Source organism: Maniola jurtina, chromosome 1, assembly GCF_905333055.1.
Source record: "Maniola jurtina chromosome 1, ilManJurt1.1, whole genome shotgun sequence".
NCBI lineage: Eukaryota > Metazoa > Arthropoda > Insecta > Lepidoptera > Nymphalidae > Maniola > Maniola jurtina.
The window spans coordinates 16,547,620-16,567,233 of record NC_060029.1 but is presented as its reverse complement, the minus strand read 5'-3'; the positions used below and the strand labels follow the sequence as shown (position 1 = coordinate 16,567,233).

The window sequence follows — 19,614 nt, the reverse complement described above, 5'->3', positions numbered from 1 at the left end:
TGTATAAGTAAAGAGATTGCAATCCTAGCATTTCAGGGTTCCGTACCAGACGAATAGGTTACGAAACTGAAGTAACAAAGGGCAGGGTACAGTTTGTGGAGGCCCAAGGAATGGTGAACTTGCACCGGAAACCACGTTGGAAGACCTCCCACTAGGTGGACGGACGACATCAAGCCAGTCGCAGGGAGCCGCTGGATTCAGGCGGCGTACTACCGTGGCGTGTGCAAATCCCTACAAGAGACCTCTGTCCAGTTGTGGACATCTATTAGTCGATGATGATGATGACACAAAGGATGCCAACGGGACCCTTAAGCCTATCTCAGGCTCAACTAGAAGCCATCATGGAGAACACTCTTAAGTACCTATCGATATCAGGCGCCAAGCACATACAGTTCCCATGAGTCATAACATAAGCAGTATGATTGGACAGGTTGATAATTATAATACGATGTCATAGAGCAAGATTTACAGACGTAACACTTCAGTTATTACTTTGTAAATTTATTATTAGATACTGGACTATCTCATTTTCTCACAGGCTCAATCTATAGATGTATGTGTTTGTCGCTTTTTAGTGTCACTTTTTCACGTTTGAAATCACAAGGATACATAAAAAATATCACTTCAATAATAAAATAGGTGAAAATTGCAAATTAACAATTACATAAAGTTCACATATTGTGATTCTTGGTGCAAACTATCCATCGGAAAATGTTAGGCTCTCAGATTTATTCATGAAACTATTGAAGCTGTATGAATAAATGCAAAAGTGTGTTTGTTTGTTGGTTTTTCCTTCAATCACGTTGCAAAGGAGCAACGGATAGACGTGAGTTTTGGCATGGGTATAGCTTAAAGTCTGGAGAGTGAGATATACTACTTTTTATCCCGGATAACCAAAAAGTTCCCACAGGATTTTTAAAAATCTAAATCCACGCAAACGAATTCCGCTATAAAGTATTAAGTAAATCTTCTTATATCAGATTGATATCGCCGCTAATCCTGGTAATTTTCGAAACTCTCAGAGACTCCATTTCAATAGGTAATAACTGAATTTTCTTTAGTACATTTTCAGTGCTAGTTATTCTTTGGTCGGAAAATGATCAGGCGCTCAGATTTCAACAGCACTTCAAGAAACTGGTCGCGGGCGAAGACTGGTGTTGCGATAGCGATCAGATTGGTATCGCTTGTCCGTAACTAAATTATGTCTTAGCTAATTATGTAGGTTCTATCTAATGATACAACCTACTAGTTATCGTTCGTATGTACTTCGTAGTGCTCAAATGGGATCTTATCAGATTAATTTTCATTTCGTGAGTATTAATATTTAAGTACAGATTTTACAAAAAATACTTCGTAGGTATTTCGTGAGTAGGTGTAATTATACACACATATAGAAAAAATACTAAGTGCACATTTATGAGCTGGCATGGAATTAGTTAGATTTTTAAAAATCCCGTGGGAACTCTTTAATTTTCCTTGATAAAAATTGTCACTCACCAAATTCATGCAATAAATCACGTCGATCCGTTTATCCTTCACGGCGTGATTTTTCAATATCAAACCAACAAATAAACACACTTTTGCATTTATAATATTATGGGTAGTTAAATAAGAAGTTATTGATGTACAGTCAGCAACAAAGTTAGGTGTGCACCCATCCATAGTCACTTGTACTGACGATGGCGGGTGCAAACTGCAAACCTATAGCTTTATTGCTGACTGTACCTACGGAAATCGATGTAGAAAGAAAAGAAAAATAAAAAATAAACCCTAAGTAGAGCCTGGTAGGTAGAGTCGAACACTTTTTTCTCCTTTTCAAGTCATTTTCAAATAGAAATGTAAATGAGGTATTGACCATGTTTAATCACAACAGCTATTAGGCTCTACACTATCCCAGCATCTTTATCGTAAATCTTAAAAAGGCTTTTAACCATCTTTAACAAAGGACTTTCCGTCACCCTCTCCATACAAACGTAGTTTTATTCTCGTTTGAATATTACGCAACAAGTCAATGAAATGAAGGTACACATTGCTGTCTTAGTTTTTCTAAAATTTTCTACTTTTAAAGTTACACAGGTTCAAAGAATTTTGTATGTAAGTCCTGGAGCCCCTGTAACTTAACAGTAGCCATTAAAGTATACTTTATAATTTCAGATTGAATTTATAATTACATTTAGAATAAAAAACTTTCGGTGTTAAACTAGTGCTTGGCTCCAATGCTGTGCTGCAATCAGACCTGCTAATACTTGGAGCTGGGATGTCTTTTTTCACTCTTGACTCGACGTACCACTAGCAGAGATGTTGGTAGTTGGCACATCTGTGGAATTTTACGTTTGTCTGCAGCGAGTGACGGAGTGGCCGCCGTTAACTCTTCGATCAAATATTTAATGCTGTATTCTAAAGTGTTCTATACACCGAGCCTTGCTTAACCCGTTTTAATGGTGCTTTTTATTTGTTTTTTGTCTGTACCAATCAAATGAGTGAATGCTTGTAAGGGAATGGCTTTTATATTTTTATGATTGTGTGAGAAATGAATGGGGGCCAGTTGTTGGGGCCATTAGGGGCGGGATGTCTGTCAGCGGCTCTCGGGATAAAACGAGCTTTGACGAGCCGGCGACGTCATAATATTATAGCACCTATACATGCACCAACTTTCAAAGCCTATAGAGTGTAGACGTGCCAACAAAACGTGTTTTTTTTAATTTAGAGACTAGCGCTTGGCTGCCGCTGGCCGCGATGATGCGGGCTAAGATGGAGCGCGTTTGCCTAGAAGATGGCTATTCATATTTTTTTTATTCACATACAAATAAGCCCTTGACTGCAATCCCACTTGGTGATAAGTGATGATGCAGTCTAAGATGGAAGCGGACTAACCTGGAAAGGGTGTAGCAGTTTGCATTAAATCCACACCTCTTTGGTTTCTACACGGCATCGTACCGGAACGCTAAATCGCTTTGTGACACGGCTTTGCCGGTAGGGTGATAACTAGCTACGGCCGAAGCCTTCCACCAGACCAGTCCAGATATTTTGGAATGATAAAATTCCAAACCCCTGCCGGGAATCGAACCCGGGACTTCCCACTAATATAACCACAGCGCTTAGGGAGGTCGTCAGTTGTTGGCAGTTGGTACGTCTGTGGAGCTTTAACAAACTTTGTCGAGCCGGCAGCGGCGGCGACGTCATAATCTTTCACTTGGGAAGCATGGCTTGAACGCTTTTGAAGGGCATTACTTAATTAATTAAACACTCGAGATTGAGCTATTATTATTGGTAAATGATGATTATATAAGATAAAGTTAAACAACACTAAAACCCGACTACTACCCGCGAACTGACTGTTCTTAACCCCCGACCCAAAAAGAGGGGTGTTATAAGTTTGACGTGTGTATCTGTCTGTGGCATCGTAGCTTCTAAAGGAATGGACCGATTCTAATTTAGCTTTCTTTGTTTGAAAGGTGGCTCGATCAAGAGTGTTCTAAGCTATAATCGAAGAAAATCGGTTCAGCCGTTTGAAAGTTATCAGCTCTTTTCAAGTTTTCTTATAGAGGTTTTTGTGTCGGGGGTTTTTAAAAGTTAAGTTATTGTGAAATGCAGCTAGGTATTAGAAAACTTAAATTCAAGGATACCACACAGAACTTTCATCGGGTTTGTGCGCGATCGTTTGATGTGTTAGGTCAGGTTCGGAAGCAGGCGCCGGTGCCTAATATGGCGCGCGATAACGAGCACACGCGCCATACACGGCACAATAGCGCCGCGCTATAGCGACGCCGTCTATAGCGCGAACAACTGACCGCGCTGTAATCAATCTAACTACAGCTATTGTGCTTCTTCAGAGGAACACTTTTTTGCTGATGGTAGCTCGTTAGGGTAATAGGCATCTGAATAATTCTCAACTATGTATATAATATGCGAATTCATTTCATAAGAAGGACATAAATAAAATATATCTATGGACTATTAGATAGATGACGCTTGTGACCAATTCGCGATTTCGTTCCTGTAGATTTGAGTTTTCAAAAAATCCCGTGGGGGCTCTTTGATTTTTCGGAATAAAAAGATATTTAATTTTTAAATTCATAATATACAAGTTAGCATTTGACTGCAATTTCACCTGGTGGTATGTGATGATGCCTACGATAGAAGCGGGCTAACCTGGAAGGGTATGGCAGTTTTTATTAAACCCATACCCCTTTGGTTTCTACACCGTATCGTACCGGAACGCTAAATCGCTTGGTGACACGGCTTTGCCAGTAGGGTGTTAACTAGCCACAGCCGAAGTTTCTCACCAGACCTGGCCAGGCCAGAAATTTAGAAATAATAAAATTCCAAATCCCTGCCGGGAAATCCGGGACCTCCCACTAATAAGACCCCAGCTCTGGTCGAAAAACCTATGTCTTTCTCCAGAATGCCACCAAAGTGTTCCTTTTGCGTCGGGGGTTAAATATAAAGGTTACATACAGACGAACAACCAACAGGCTTATCAATATACTTATTCTAAATATTGATTGTGTGTCCGCTAGTGGTCCGCTACTAGGTATATCAAACAAGACCTCAAGGAGTGAACAACATCGTACAACAACAGGGTTTTTGTAAGTTTTCAAAAACCGGTCAACCTCACGCTGGAGTGGCCCCAAATCGCAGCGGTCACAGCTATTAAATAGTTATTTAAGGGCCGGAAACCTCGAGTGACATTTTGTTACTGTTTATCCGTTTGGAAGGATAAATATATGTAGTCGTAAAAAAGTAAACTCACAGCCAATTACGAGTATCACCCCACTGGGCACAAGCCTCTCAATGTAACAAGTGTCCAATAAAGTTAGAAGACTACAGCTGATACCTATCTGTACCTAACTATATCTGCAAAGTCCAAAAAATATCAAAGATATTTATTTTTTAATGTCTTATCACCATAGTTTTTTAGTATCCTAATTACAATGATAACCATAATAAATAAGTACCTATTATGGTGTTAGGCTGAGTTTGTTGTGGGCTTCTTCCTAGACGAGAGTGCGTTTGGAACCCTTGTATAGTCTTTTTCTAAATTTTTTTAAGCTCACGTAGGTTATTAATATTTTTACCACTACCTAACATCTATTTACCTACTTGTAAAATTCAACTATTATTTTTGAAGTATTTTAAAGCTACAGTAATTAGAAAAATAAATCTTTCTAACTAAATCTAAATGTGACTTCTAAATAATATTATTATTATACTAGCTGATGCCCGCAGCTTCGCCCGCGTGGATTGGTCAGATCCCCTGCAGCATCAGGATTGAGGAGTTGGAATCCAAATTTTATGAAACAATGTCGGAATGTTCCTCTATCGATTAAAAAAGAAATGACGCAAATCGGTTCAGAAATCTCGGAGATTTCGGTGTACATAGGTAGAAAAACACAACTCCCTTCTTGAAAGTCGGTTAAAAAAGTAGCCTATGTCACACCCTGGTCAATCCTCTACTTGCATGTAAAAATCCCGTTGAAATCGGTTCAGCCGTTCCGAAGATTAGCCTTTTCAAACAGACAGACAGACAGACAGACAGACAAAAATTTTAAAAACGTGTGATTCAGTCATGGTATCGTTCAAATAACCATATGACCTTAATATGTGGTAGTTATTTCGAAATTACAGACAGACACTCCAATTTTATTTATTAGTATAGATACCTACACGTTGAATCTGGCAGAGCAGAAATAAAAAAACCTCAAGATAAATACTAGGTACTTACCTACATTACGCACGAACATAGACTAGGTATAATAATAACATCATCAATCATATTTTATGCTTTAGGTGTGATTGCAGTCTAGTACTAATTTAGAACCAACTGAAATGCAAAAGGTCAGTGTTTTCCTGAGCCCTGGTGTCAGGTCGTGACACCAGGGCTCTGCCTGAATATCAGCGCTGTGGTAGTCAAATACCGCAGCATCTTGCTGAGGCAGAGCCTTTTTAGGTTTAAAGAGTTTATTTCTCAGAAGAACAATGTTCACTTATATGAGAATAATAAATATAAATATAGATAAAACATAATTCTTAAAGTTAGTTTTTAGTTCACAGACACAATATTGGTCTTAGTATTTTCTAGTTTTGTATTTAAATTAAATTGTATTTTATTTTATTTTTCGTTTGTGATTTTGTTGAGCTGAATAACTTTTATTTATTTATTTATTTTATTAGTAAAGAAACAAATCTTATAGGAATAAACATGAAGTAAACAAAAGACGTTACCGACTCTTAAATAAATTCTAGTGGGCATTTGTCACGGTTGTGTACCGTCGGTGGCCACAAAGGTCCAAAATGGCCATAAATTGTTAATGAAGTGTCCGTTTTAATGGCGCATGCTTGCCTTCGCAGCGGGCATCGCCAGGTAACAGCCAAGACTCTGGCTGGCTTGCTACTTTGCTAACTAATTGTGGTGTTGCTATGCGATCTTAGATCAATTTCAAAGGCGTAAAAATTACCATTCCATTCAAATTGAAAATAGTTTCTTCTTAAAGTTATCCCGCAAAAAATCCTATTTCATGGTCTTTGAATATCGTGTACATTTTATTGAAAATTTTAATATTAACTATTATAATATCAAAGCAAACCCTATTATAGCCGTTAGGTATGCCTATGGATTCCATCTTCTTTTTGGGAGAACGTTCGTTTTACTTTTTCAAGATGTTTTATAAGTTTTGCGTTATTAGTTTAGTTTAGGTAATCCTTGGAGATTTCTATATTAGGTACTAATTAGGATTTTAACAATATGTTATTTTATTTCAATTTAAATAAATTACATGGTTTTAATAACATTATACAATAGCACTAATCTGCCATGGTGTCATTCACATTTATTTCGTAGTTTTATTTTCAAATTTCTTTTATTGAGAGTAACGTTTATCACTAAAACTAACTCTAACCTAGGTAAGTAGCGTCACGCTTACATCATCAGAACATCCTCAGTAGATGTACTTATAGACTCTACAGTACTGTTGAATGTTTTTTGCAAGATCGAATCCTGGATCTTTATCTATAATTGCAGATTTATTTAAATTACCTCGTTTACGATTCAAAAAGTGTCAAATTCTACGCAAAAGATTAGGGTCTTATGTGTCCACCGTCCACAAAGTTTACATATCGCATCACAGACTACTCATACTCGTAAACTCAAATCTGAATTCTTAGCTCGTAAAAACGCTTTGTGGCTATGGCTTTCGTTATTTAGACGCTGTAAAGTTTCAATTTCTTAAGCTAAAAGCAGCTCTAAATCTAAGAAGATTAAATCCAATGTTTTCTGTTTAACTTTTCGGTTACAAATGCTTTAAACTTATTGTCCATTGTTATGGGGTTGCCCATAAAATTAATTACTACTCTTAATTTCTAATTTCGTCCTTTGTTTTAGTTCCTAATCCTAATTCTAGTGCCTTCAGGAAACGAGATTTTACATGATGTGGCAACTTCTACTGCAATTATATCAAATACTCGTACAGTAAAAAGAAGCTAACTTCTAAGAATTAAGAAAGAAGACAAATGAATAAAAGACAATAAATGTTACATGAAATTCTTCTAATACTTCCCGAGAAAATTTCAGAGATCATTTTTGAATCTATCAAGCAAAAATTGGATCAAGTCAAACCAGTGGACAATGCAAAATCTATAAAAGATTAAAAATCCTATTCATTACCAGAGCTATTATTAAAAATAAAATCAATCAAAAGAGAGTATGAAATAGGGTTAGTAGAAAAAGCACCATGACTGTCTATAATAGACGGCCATCAAAATATAACCATTGAATGAAATTCGTCCGAGAATCTTCGTTTTATTGGAGTCGATTAAAAAGGTAGTGAATAATTTAAACTCGACACAGATAAAGTCGAAGGCAACGGAGCGTAGATAGATAATATCCCAGTGAACACAACAATGGAAGTGCATCTATCACCTAGTTACACCCTTGTCGACTGCACGCGCGTGCTGGCGGCGCCGGCGCCCGCGGCGCGTCTAGCGTGTCGGCCCGTTCAGGTCATTTGTTCCACTACTTATTATATAAAGTGTTACAGGTTGTTACACATATATGTATCTGAATATTTAATAATATACAAGTTTAATTAAAAATTTATAACACCCCCGACAAGTGAAGGTTACAGTAACTAGAAAAGAGCTGATTACTTTCAAACGGCTGAACCGATTTTCTTGGATTATAGCTAAGAACACTCTCGATCAAGCCACCTTTCAAACAAAAAAACTAAATTAAAATCAGTTCATTAGTTTAGGAGCTACGATGCCACAGACAGATATACAGATACACAGATACACACGTCAAACTTATAACACCCAACGGCAACGGCACTCCTCGACATGATTGCATGTTGCAATCATGTCGAGGAGTGTCGTTGGCGCCGGCGCTTGCGGCGCTCCTCAATGCGTGTTGAACCGCATAGTGTCCTTTCACACTCATTTGTTTCAATGCCTATTTCAGCCCTGGCTGATTGTCTAATTGAATAAGACTTTTGAATTTAATTTTACCGTTAACAGGGCTCTCTCCGTCACTCGTTTCCACTCGTTTCATACAATCGTAGTTCCAATTTCATTTGAATGTTAAGCAACCAAAGTCCATGAAATTTCGCAGACATATTCTAGAAACTAATATCTGTGTCTGTGGTGTTTTAGATTTTTCTAAAAATATGTAGTTTTAAAATTACAGGGGCTCAAAGATTTGTATGAAAATTTTAAGACCGCGTAACTTTGAAACCGAATATTTTAACAAAAATCTGGAAAACCACAGACATAGATATTAGTTTCTAGAATATATGTGCAAAATTTCATGGACTTTGGTTGCTTAATATTCAAATGAAATTGGAACTACGATTGTATGAAACGAGTGGAAACGAGTGACGGAGAGAGCCCTCTTAACGAACATACCCACCTACCTGGTGTTGTTTAAAATTTTGTAGTTCCAGCTAGATTTTAAATGCACCGAGGATTCGCTCCTTGGTCACAGAAAATTATCACAATCAATTAGTCATAGATTTTAATATAACTTTCAATGGAATATTATTCAACCTTTTAGATTCAACTATAGAATGAGCACAAGGGGTAAGATTTTCAACTATTTTTATAAAACTCATACGTAGACATTAAAATTCTGAAACTTATTTGGTGCAATGCATCACGGCATAACTCCATGTATATAAGTAATCCTCCATATACGTCCCGGGTGAGGAATGTACGCCAGAAAGGAGTTAGATCCATAAGTGGATAACGGGATAGACGAGCCGCTGATCCTTATGTAGAAGACGGAACTCAAGATTCCCTACATTGTCCGTGGAATATAGTGCTATTTTAACTGGCATTACAACAATTTTCTTTTTCTGTGTGTGGCATCGTAGCTCATAAACTAATGAACCGATTTTAATTTAGTTTTTTTTTTGTTTGAAAGTTGGCTTAACCTTGAGTGTTCTTAGCTATAATCCAAGAAAATCGGTTCAGCCGTTTGAAAGTTATCAGCTCTTTTCTAGTTACTGTAACCTTTACTTGTCGGGGGTGTTATAATTTTTAATTGACACTTATAGGTGTGTATGTGTACCTGTGACACACCATCCAGCTAGGTACGTCAAATTTCGAGAAACAGGGCTGCGTTCGGGAAACTTTGAAATGTCTTCTCGTCCAAAATTCAACACATTTCTTGAAAATCTTCAATCAAATTATTTCGATTTCTCCGAAGATTTTTTTAATTTTTTTGTTCATTATAGACAGGCGCTTGACCATAATTACACCTGATGGAAGGTGATGATGTCGCCTAAGATGGGACGCGTTTACCTATGGATGCCTATTCACTCTTATTTTAAAGATACACGGATGGTAATTGGTAGGAAACACAGATCGCGGAAGAGTATTCCAAACCAAGTATGAGGAATGATGACAGATTCGTTGGCAGAAAGACGTTTGAAGTAGCTGTTTCTTTTATTTATCTTGGCGATAAGTATGTCAGTAGGGTAGAGTATGTTTCTCAACGAATGCGACGTCACATAAGAAATACGTCCTTCAATTCTTCGAGACAATGTCCAAAGAACTACGGAATGTCGAACTGAATTACCTTGCATCGTATGAGGAATGAGTTTGTTGTAGACTCTTCTCAGACCTGGGCGCGTTTGGAACCCTCGTTACTTTAGTTTTAAGTTTACGTAATTGACAATCAAAAAGTTAGGTACCTATTTTGACTTTGACTTTTGTATCGATGCGCACTCTTGCGAATCGATGTCGCTTATTCATTGAATAGCGATTGCGACGAATAGGGTGTTTTTTTTTAATTTCTTTAATTATATAGACTAGCGTTTGGATGCAATCAGACCTGCTGGTAAGTGATGATGCAGTCTCAGATGGAGCGCGCTTGCCTACAAGTGTGTGGGTGAAAAAACGAAATTTGAGTAGCTAGGTCTAGGTACTTATTTATCTTTTTAACCGCCGACCCAAAAAGAGGGGTGTTATAAGTTTGACGTGTGTATCTGTGTATCTGTCTGTGGCATCGTAGCGCCTAAACGAATGAACCGATTTTATTTTAGTTTTATTTATTTGAAAGGTGGCTTGATCGAGAGTGTTCTTAGCTATAATCCAAAAAAATGGTTCCGCCGTTTAAAAGTTATCAGCTCTTTTCTACTTTTCTTGTAACTTTGTAACAGACCGTTAAGTTCATAATATTATGTCAATTGATAAATGACTAGCTGTCAAGATGGACGTTGCCTAGATACATAATTATTTATTTGAAAATGATGTTTTGGAAAACTCAGATACTTTGTCGGGGGTGTTATAAATTTTCAATTTACACTTGTTATCAAGAAAAGTATGTCAGTAGAGTACAATATCAATGCGACCACGATATACTCACAAAAACTGTAATTGCTTTGACTCAAGACAATGTCCAAAGATCGCCGGAATGACAACTGCAATAAATTACCCTGCATCGTATTCATCGATGTAATCGTATTACGCATCGATGCGCACTCTTGCAAATCGATGTCGCTAGACGATTGTGCTGCGATTGCAACGTGTGTGTGTGTGTGTGTGTGTGTGTGTGTGTGTGTGAGTAGAATGAGTTATAGACATAGATTTATCACTGGTTATAGAACAACACTTACATCATTATCCATCCATATTATAAATGCGAAAGCGTGTTTGTTTGTTGGTTTTTCCTTCAATCACGCCACTGCTCTGCGGTGGACTTACCTGGTGTTTTACATGGACAATGGTATAGTTGAAGCCATGGAGAGTGACATAAGCCACTTTTTAGGGTTGACCCTCAACCTGTCTGACCATCCGTTCTGGTGTCTGTCAAAAAAACCTATACTTCCCGTGACCTAGATTCTTGGTCTAGGTTCTAGAACCCTTTTCTAGGTCTTCATGACTTGGTCGGTTTTTATCACAGAAAACCAAGGAGATCGTACGGGATTTTTGAAAATATAAATTCAGGCGGACGAAGTCGCGGGCATCAGCTAGTAACCTATATGATGATGTGGTCATAGATACGTTTCACTTCTTCAACGGAACATCTTCAGGTGATAAAATCTTTAACTCACAATCACTAATAGGATGTTATGTTGTAATTTATCGCTACTTCATTTTTGTATGAGCTTGTTAGAGGACTAACAAACCGTAGATACAACTACTTACAAGGTAACTTAGAAGATTCATTATATTTGAAAAAACCCGTCAGGTGCGAGTCGGACTCGCACAGAAAGGGTTCTGTACCATCGCACATGATATATATACTCTACCTAACACTCTTTAATGTTTTTTTTTTGTGAAGTAACCACAATATATTCACGGTTTATAGGGTTTCCCCTTATATGTTTGTACCAAGACTTTGGCTACATACCAAACATGATTCTAAGAAAAAAAGAAAGTATGAATAATGCGCAAAAAATGAGTTCTCACGCGCCATTTTAACTTGATATTGTGTCAAAATTTCATGTCGAAAGTTCGATTTTGGCACATTTGGTGCTCATTTTAAAGATGAACCGTCCTTTTGATATGACACTTGAGTTGACCCCCATAGAGTTAAAATAGGGCGTGATAAGTCATTCTGTACAGACATAGACTAAATATTTTGATTCCCTTAACGGGACAGACAGACAACGAAGTGATCCTTTAAGTGTTCCCTTTTTATCTAGCGATACGGAACCCTAAAAAAACAAACGATTGAATCGTCCGATCGAATCGTTATAGAATCGCATCGGCTATCGGCGGGTCATAAAAAGAGCTACTGGCCTTATTTGGCGTGTACTAATGAGCTTACGTCGCGTATGGTCAGCCTCGCTCCCACGAGTCCCAGAGTTTTCAGTTTTTATACTGGGGGACCCATTTTGAACGTCCGTACGTTTCAAGGTTATAAATAATCTAGTTTATTCCCATGACTTCGTCCGCTTGGATTCTAATTTTAAAACCCTTATTTTTTCCAACCTAGAAGTTGAATTTTCGAAAATCCTTTCTTATCTGATTTAGTCTACGTCATAATAGCTATCTGCATATTTTCAGCTCGATTTTTTCCTTTACTTGTTCTATTAGACCCACCTACCTGCCTTTCATGATTCTAGGTCAACGGGATAGGTTTCCTTGACAGACACGACATACGGATAGACAGACAGACAACTAAGTGATCCTATAAGGATTCCGTTTTTCGTTTTTAGGTACGGAACCCTAAAAATGGGACTTTATACTTCGACGTAAGATTTTTTACACCTTTATTAATTCTTATCTCCCAAAGCACTCCCAAAGCCACCATGATCCAAACATCAGAGTCGCTGATCGTTCGTCCCTTTGCTGGGGACAATAGCAGAGAAACTTTCAGCTTTTATAAAATAACAAAAGTCTGACACGTGCTGGCTCTCTTTCTATAAAAGTAACAGACTATTTTAGGACTTTTTAAGTAGCTTTTGCTTTGTTGTGAGCTTCGGTAAGTGAATACCTGTCAAACACTTCAGCATTGTAAGGAAGCGAGCGCTAAAGAGGAAGCAATTTAGAATTACTTGTTGGCAGATATTTTTAAACAATACGTGGTTTCAAAAGCAATATTAACTGTTGCTAGCACGCCCTCAAAGTAGAGTTACCACGCGTTCTGGTTGCATAGGAATTCCTTATTAACCCCCGACCCAAAAAGAGGGGTGTTATAAGTTTGACTTCTGTATCTGTGTATCTATCTGTGGCATCGTAGCTCCTTATTAAAGAACCGATTTTAATTTAGTTTTTTTTTGTTTGAAAGGTGGCTTGATCGAGAGTGTTCTTAGCTATAATCCAAGAAAATCGGTTCAGCCGTTTGAAAATTATCAGCTCTTATCTAGTTATTCTAACCTTCACTTGTCGGGGGTGTTATAAATTTTTAATTTACACTTGTTTAAAAATTCAATGATGATATAAGTAAGTAAATCTTCTTCTTCTTGTCTTTTATCCCAATCTATGTGGGGTCGGCACAACATGTATTTTTCTTCCACTCCCTTTTGGCATAGGTACGTCAACGCATTTTCCACCCCATTCACACAATATATCCTCTTTCACGCTATAATATAAGTAAATGCAGAAATATATTTTTCAAAACTCAAGCAAAGTTTGTTGTTCCTTCTTCTCAGTAGGAAGGGTATTTGAAACCACGGCCATGTTAACTTTACGATTCAAAAGAACTTTGTAAACTAGCTAATGCCCGTGACTTCGTCCGCGTGGACTACACAAATTTTACACCCCTATTTTACGTCTTTAGGTGTTAAATTTTCAAAAATCCTTTCTTAGCGGAAGTCTGCATCATAGTCATAATAGTTATCTGCATGCCAAACAGCCTTATCGGATGACTTTTTTTTTTTTTGATCTATCACTTTTTTTTTTTTTTTTAAAGAATATTAGCCATGTTAAATGACTAATATTCCCATTTCCTCTCCAACTAAGCGTCAGGCTTGTGCTAGGAGTACGACAATAGTGCAACGGGCGGGGTTTGAACCGTCGACCTTTCGGTTTTCAGTCCGGTTGAGCTATTGAGGCTCTAAATAACTTGATAAATCATTAAGTCGTTTTATTCTACAAGCCCCACATCAATATTTTAAGTTTTCGTTTGTAACTTTAAAGGCGTGATGAGATCTAGTGGATAAAACGTCCGCCTCCCATTCAGAAGGTTGGGGTTTGAACTTTTCGGAGTCATGTGCGTTTTAAGGAATAAATATCATTTGCTTTAATGGTGAAGGAAAACATCGCGAGGGAACCTGTATGCCTGAGAGTTCGCCATAATGTTTTCAAAGGTGTGTGATGTCTGCCAATCCGTACTTGGCTAGCGTGGTAGACTATGGCCAAGTCCTTCTCATGATCTACTACTGACCCGTGCTCAGTAGTAGATCATATAATGATAGGATGATGAACTAAAGTTAAATAAAATTATGGTCAAACCCTTCCAAATCTGAGAGGACCTATTCCGATCCAGGGCCGACGATAGGTATAAAACTCGTGGTCACCCTACGTAAGTGTCGGTAAAGTAAGAACAAACAAGGGGCAAGCGTTTCCTTAGTTGAATAAGTGCTGTGTTTACACTAGCGACCGCTTCCTCTGCGCAGGAGTTGCCAGTGTTTCTATTCTGTTGAGAGTTTGTTTATAAGTGCTACAGCACACACGGTTCTTACAAGTTTACCTTACCTTTCCAAACTTTTAGCTGTGCTTTTAGAGTTCTGCAGTTATCTAAAGTAAAAAAGGTTGAATAAAAATAAATAATTTATTATCAACTAGATTGACCCCGCGACTTCGTCCGCGAAGTTGTAAATATAACGATTAACGAACTATTGGACTATTGGTAGAATCAGAATTGATAGACTAACGAGTAACTCACGATACCAAAGACCAATTCCAGAATCCAGATGTACCTACTTGGAAAAAAGGTTCAAGGATTTTGAGTTTCAGTTATTTAGCATATTAAGAAAAGTTATTTGTGTAGAAATACGTTTGAGCAGGATTCGGAACGAATATATTATATTCTGTAAATGTTGGCAGGTGCCTCACTCGCTTTAGTTAAATCGAAAATCAGCTGGCATCCCTGGCGTCATACTGCGTGTGGTCCAAGATGCAGTTGCGCCGCTACTCCGATCTGTGACACGCACTTGCAAGATAATAATAACATGGAGATTATGTTCCATACACTTTTATAATGGTCTTAAACAATAGAGCTGGATACTTAAACCTTTTTGCATGATCTACTATCTAAAACGAGTTTGTAGAAGAAAATAATAATCGGTATGTTTATTTACTAACTAGATTATGCCCGGAAAATCATCCGCGTGAACTACACAAACTTCAACCCCTATTTTACCCCTTTAGGGGCTGAATTATCAAAAAAAGCTGATTCCTACGCCATAATAACTAAGTATCTAGGCGTGCTAAAGGGCTTACAAGATTTTGTAGTACCTATAGTATCCGCCATTTCCTTTTTTCCAATAAAAAAACTGGCCAAGTGCGAATCAGACTCGCGCACTGAGGGTTCCGCACTCGGGTATTTGTTCCAACATTTTGCACGATAAATCAAAAACTATTATGCATAAAAATACGTTTTAGAATGTACAGTTAAAGCTCTTTCATGTGATACCCCACTTGGTAATTAGTTATCTTACAACAGTTATCAACAAAGTGATGCTATAAGGGTTCCGTTTTTCCTTTTGAGGTACGGAACCCTAAAAAAGAAAATGGCGGGCAATTAAGTAGGCCAGGTTCCATACTAAAGATCTATATTCTATACAGATCAGTCAGTCAGTCAGCTTTATTCTTTTTACTTTAGATATCTGGTATTTGTTTTCAACGGGCCTATAATAATCTAAACGACGATGTCTGTAGAGGTAAGTAGGTATAGCCTGTAGGTAGTAGTTTCTACTCGTAATTTTAATAGTCTGTGTGAGGTCCACGCGACCGCAGCTGAACCGCAGGCCGTCTGCTGTCACGCGAAACTGCATTCTGCATAGCAGAGTGGACTTTGACCTTTGTGACATGGTCACAGACTAGATGGATAGCTAGACGGAGCCTTCGACGTAAAGTTTTATAAGTACAAGATTTCAAAACTAAAACTCGAGAAGTCGAGTTTTAAACGCTGAAATATAGTAAAATTGTTTTTCCGTCTCTTGGTATGATTTTTATTATGTTTTATTCAAAATATTCATTCAAAAGTAAGCAAAATTTATATGAAAAAGGGACTTATATGCCGCTAGCTGTCTCTAAGTGTTAGTTATAACAGCAGTGATTAAAACTAAACAAACATGGTAGAGATTTCAAATACGCATATAAGTATATTATGACAAAGGGATTAAATATGTAGGAGTTCTGAAAAACCGGCCAAGTGCGAGTCATTGGAATCGCGCACCAAGGGATCCGTACTCGAGTATTTTTTCCGACATTTTGCAAAATAAATAAAAATCTGTTTTAGACTGTACAGGTAAAGCCCTTTCATAAGATACCCCACATGGTATAGTTATCTTGCTTTGAAAATTACTCATAGCTCTTTAAAAATATACGTCGAAACGAATAGAGGATACAACAAAAAGAGGTCTCCCAGTTTTCTACTTTCACTAAAGGAGTTAAAAAACAATGATATCCAAAAATGGAAAATAGGTGCGTTTATTTGGCCTACCTATGAATAGTTTTTCTAAAATATGTCGTACAAGATTAGATTATAGTATATCCGCCGGAAATTCCATTCAACAAGGTGTATACCTAATGAAAAATATTACTACTATTAGTGCATCTACGCATAACTTAATTACCTACGCACCTAACAATAACAGTACAATCAGAGATAGTAAATATATCGCTATGTGAATTTCTTCTGGCTATTCGGCGCTACTGATGACAACCCACCAACCACCCATGGCCCACCAACCTTGCGGTTATATGGGCCAAAACGCGGGAGGGCATCCGTTCGGTTCTTGCTCGAGGGCTCTTTCCCGGGGCGCCTTTTTGACTCCTTACAAATTATTTTTCTTTCTCTTACTTGTCCCCATCAAGTCACTCTCCCCACTCTCCCCTTTCTGTGGCAAACGTTACAGATACGAGAGATTCCCGTCGCCGATCGTGGTGTCTCCTGTTACCCACTTCCTCTCCAGTATTTGCGTATCTGTCTTCACTATCGCTATCGCTCCCCTCCTCCATGCTCGTAGAGTCCTCTTTGTCACCTCCTTCTCCCTCGCTACTGATGAGTTGACTACATGACACGACCGGTGGAAGATGAGGCCCAGTTCCCATGGCTTTACGTGACAGCACGTAAAGCCATGGGAACTGGGCCTCATCATCTCATCGAGACGCGGGGCTTCAACGCCGGCCGTCTAGCTCTGGGCAGCTATACGAAGAATTCCTTGGTAGAAATAACTTTTTTGGGGCTGGTTCTGAACCCCAATCCTTAACTCTTGATCCGTGGCTGAATAGGCTAACCACTATAACCTAGTGGTTAAGCTATTACATCGTGGTTTATAGTGACTATACCAATGATGCAGTTTATTAATAAGAACCTAACCAGGAATAAACTGCACGGTTAAACAAATACCCGCCATTACCGCGTCCGGCGCTGACGTGGTGGTAATCATTGAGTAATCAATCAGCGCTCAGACACAGGAGCTAATCAAAAAGGCACACATCCCCTCCCCGCGAGGGGAGATGCTGAACCCTAATTTTATCTCTGCCACAGTACTGGACCACATGGTCTAGTACTGTAATCTTAAAAAAATACTCGTCATATGTACGTTCAGCGTAACAAAATTTTATCATTAAACAGCTGCGGAATTATTTCTATTCTATGTTATCATTCAAATGTATTAAATACAAAACTTCGCATTTCTCTCTAAGTACATTAAATAACAGAGATCGCGTGAAAAAAAACTGGACAAGTGCGAGTCGAGGTCGAGGGAGGAAGTGTGATCGAGGGTTCAGTACCGTAGGAAATAACACTTTTTTTGTGATGTAACCACAAAACGGTCTTCAGATTTTTTCCTTTATGTGTGCTAAATAAGATATTGCTACCTCCTAAATTTCAGATTCTAGGTAACTATAGATTTCTAGGTAAGCTAAATTAGTGTAGATTCAGGTAATCAACTATAGGTAGCTCATGTATTTATTTTACTTATGCCAACGCTTTCGGCACTTAAGAAACTCTACCACTTATTCAGAAAGCAGCGCTGACAGAGCCGGCAACCAACCAGCTCAACGAAAGCACGAGAGCTCTATGTCATCTCACAGCCGTGATACTCAGTAAGGGCTAATGTTAGAACGCTTCCGCGCTGGCAGCCCTGGGCGCTGTCAGGATCAGCGCCCTCGACACACCCCTGATGGGCAAATCGTGAACGAACTACATCAGACCACTTAATTATCGTCAAATTAATGGTCTTCGCACAACTAAATCTGTATATATATGCGAAAGTGTGTCTGTCTGTTTGTCTGGTAGCTTTTCACGGCCCAACAGTTCAACCGATGTTGATGATATTCAGTATAGAGTTATCTTACATCCCGGGGATGGACATAGGCTACTTTTGTCCCGGAAAATCAAATGGTTCCCACGAGATTCTTAAAGGCCCATCCGTTCAACCGATTTATATGACAAAGGTAGCTTAGCTTGCATAACGGAAATTTACAAAGGCAACTTTTCATCCCGGAAAATCAAAGAGCTCGCACGGGGTTTTTAGAAAACCTAAATCCACGTGGACGATGTCGCGGACATCATCTAGTCATATGAAGGTAGGTTTCCTTAGCTAACAACAATATTCTATGGACTGGTAACGAACCGCCGTATTTTGAAGCATTCTTGTAGGTGTCGTTTTACCCAAGGATGTGTAAACAACGTGCCAGCATGTATAATTCGTTTCATGTCTGTGCCGCTGGTCAACGAAACTGTCTTCACTTTTTACAAGTGTAAATTAAAAATTATAACACCCCCGACAAGTGAAGGTTACAGTAACTAGAAAAGAGCTGATAACTTTTAAACGGCGGAACCATTTTTTTTGGATTATAGCTAAGAACACTCTCGATCAAGCCACCTTTCAAATAAAAAAAAACTAAAATAAAATCGGTTCATTCGTTTAGGCGCTACGATGCCACAGACAGATACACAGATACACACGTCAAACTTATAACACCCCTCTTTTTGGGTCGGGGATTAAAAATACGAATGTATGAGCTTTGCCTATCTGGCGTTTTATACTATCTTTGTAATAGTCATGTAAGTAGAAATATTCTGTACTAGCTGTGCCCGCGACTTCGTTCGCGTGGAATCAGCGCGCTTTATATAGCCACGGATGCTCAGGCGCGAGGCGTGTAGTACGTACTCTGTACGTTAAAAATGTTCGCCGTGATTCTTTAAATTGACATAACTTTTTTATTTATGAACCGATTGACATGAAATAAACACAAAATGTTAAGTGAAGCTTACTACAATATATTAATGAATAAATCGAATAAGCTGTTTCTGATATTAGCGTGCACAAACACACAGACAAACAGACAAACAGACAAAAAAAAATTAATTACAATTTCGGGTTCGGCATCGATATAATAACAACCCCTGCTACTTTTTTTTTATATATTTCCATTGTACAGACACCACTTTTCTACAATTTTATTATATGTATAGATATATACTGTAATAGA

At 38.2% G+C, this 19,614-nt stretch overlaps 1 long non-coding RNA gene across 1 annotated transcript; it reads right to left on the bottom strand.

The window, feature by feature from the left end:
- Positions 1-1,971: 1,971 nt before the first annotated feature.
- LOC123865115 lies at positions 1,972-17,146 on the bottom strand. Its single transcript, XR_006795905.1, has 4 exons — positions 16,840-17,146; positions 16,731-16,736; positions 9,499-9,509; positions 1,972-1,984 (listed from the first exon to the last, which is right to left on the bottom strand). It is a non-coding gene; the product is annotated as an uncharacterized LOC123865115 (long non-coding RNA).
- Between the last annotated feature and the right edge of the window lie 2,468 nt (positions 17,147-19,614).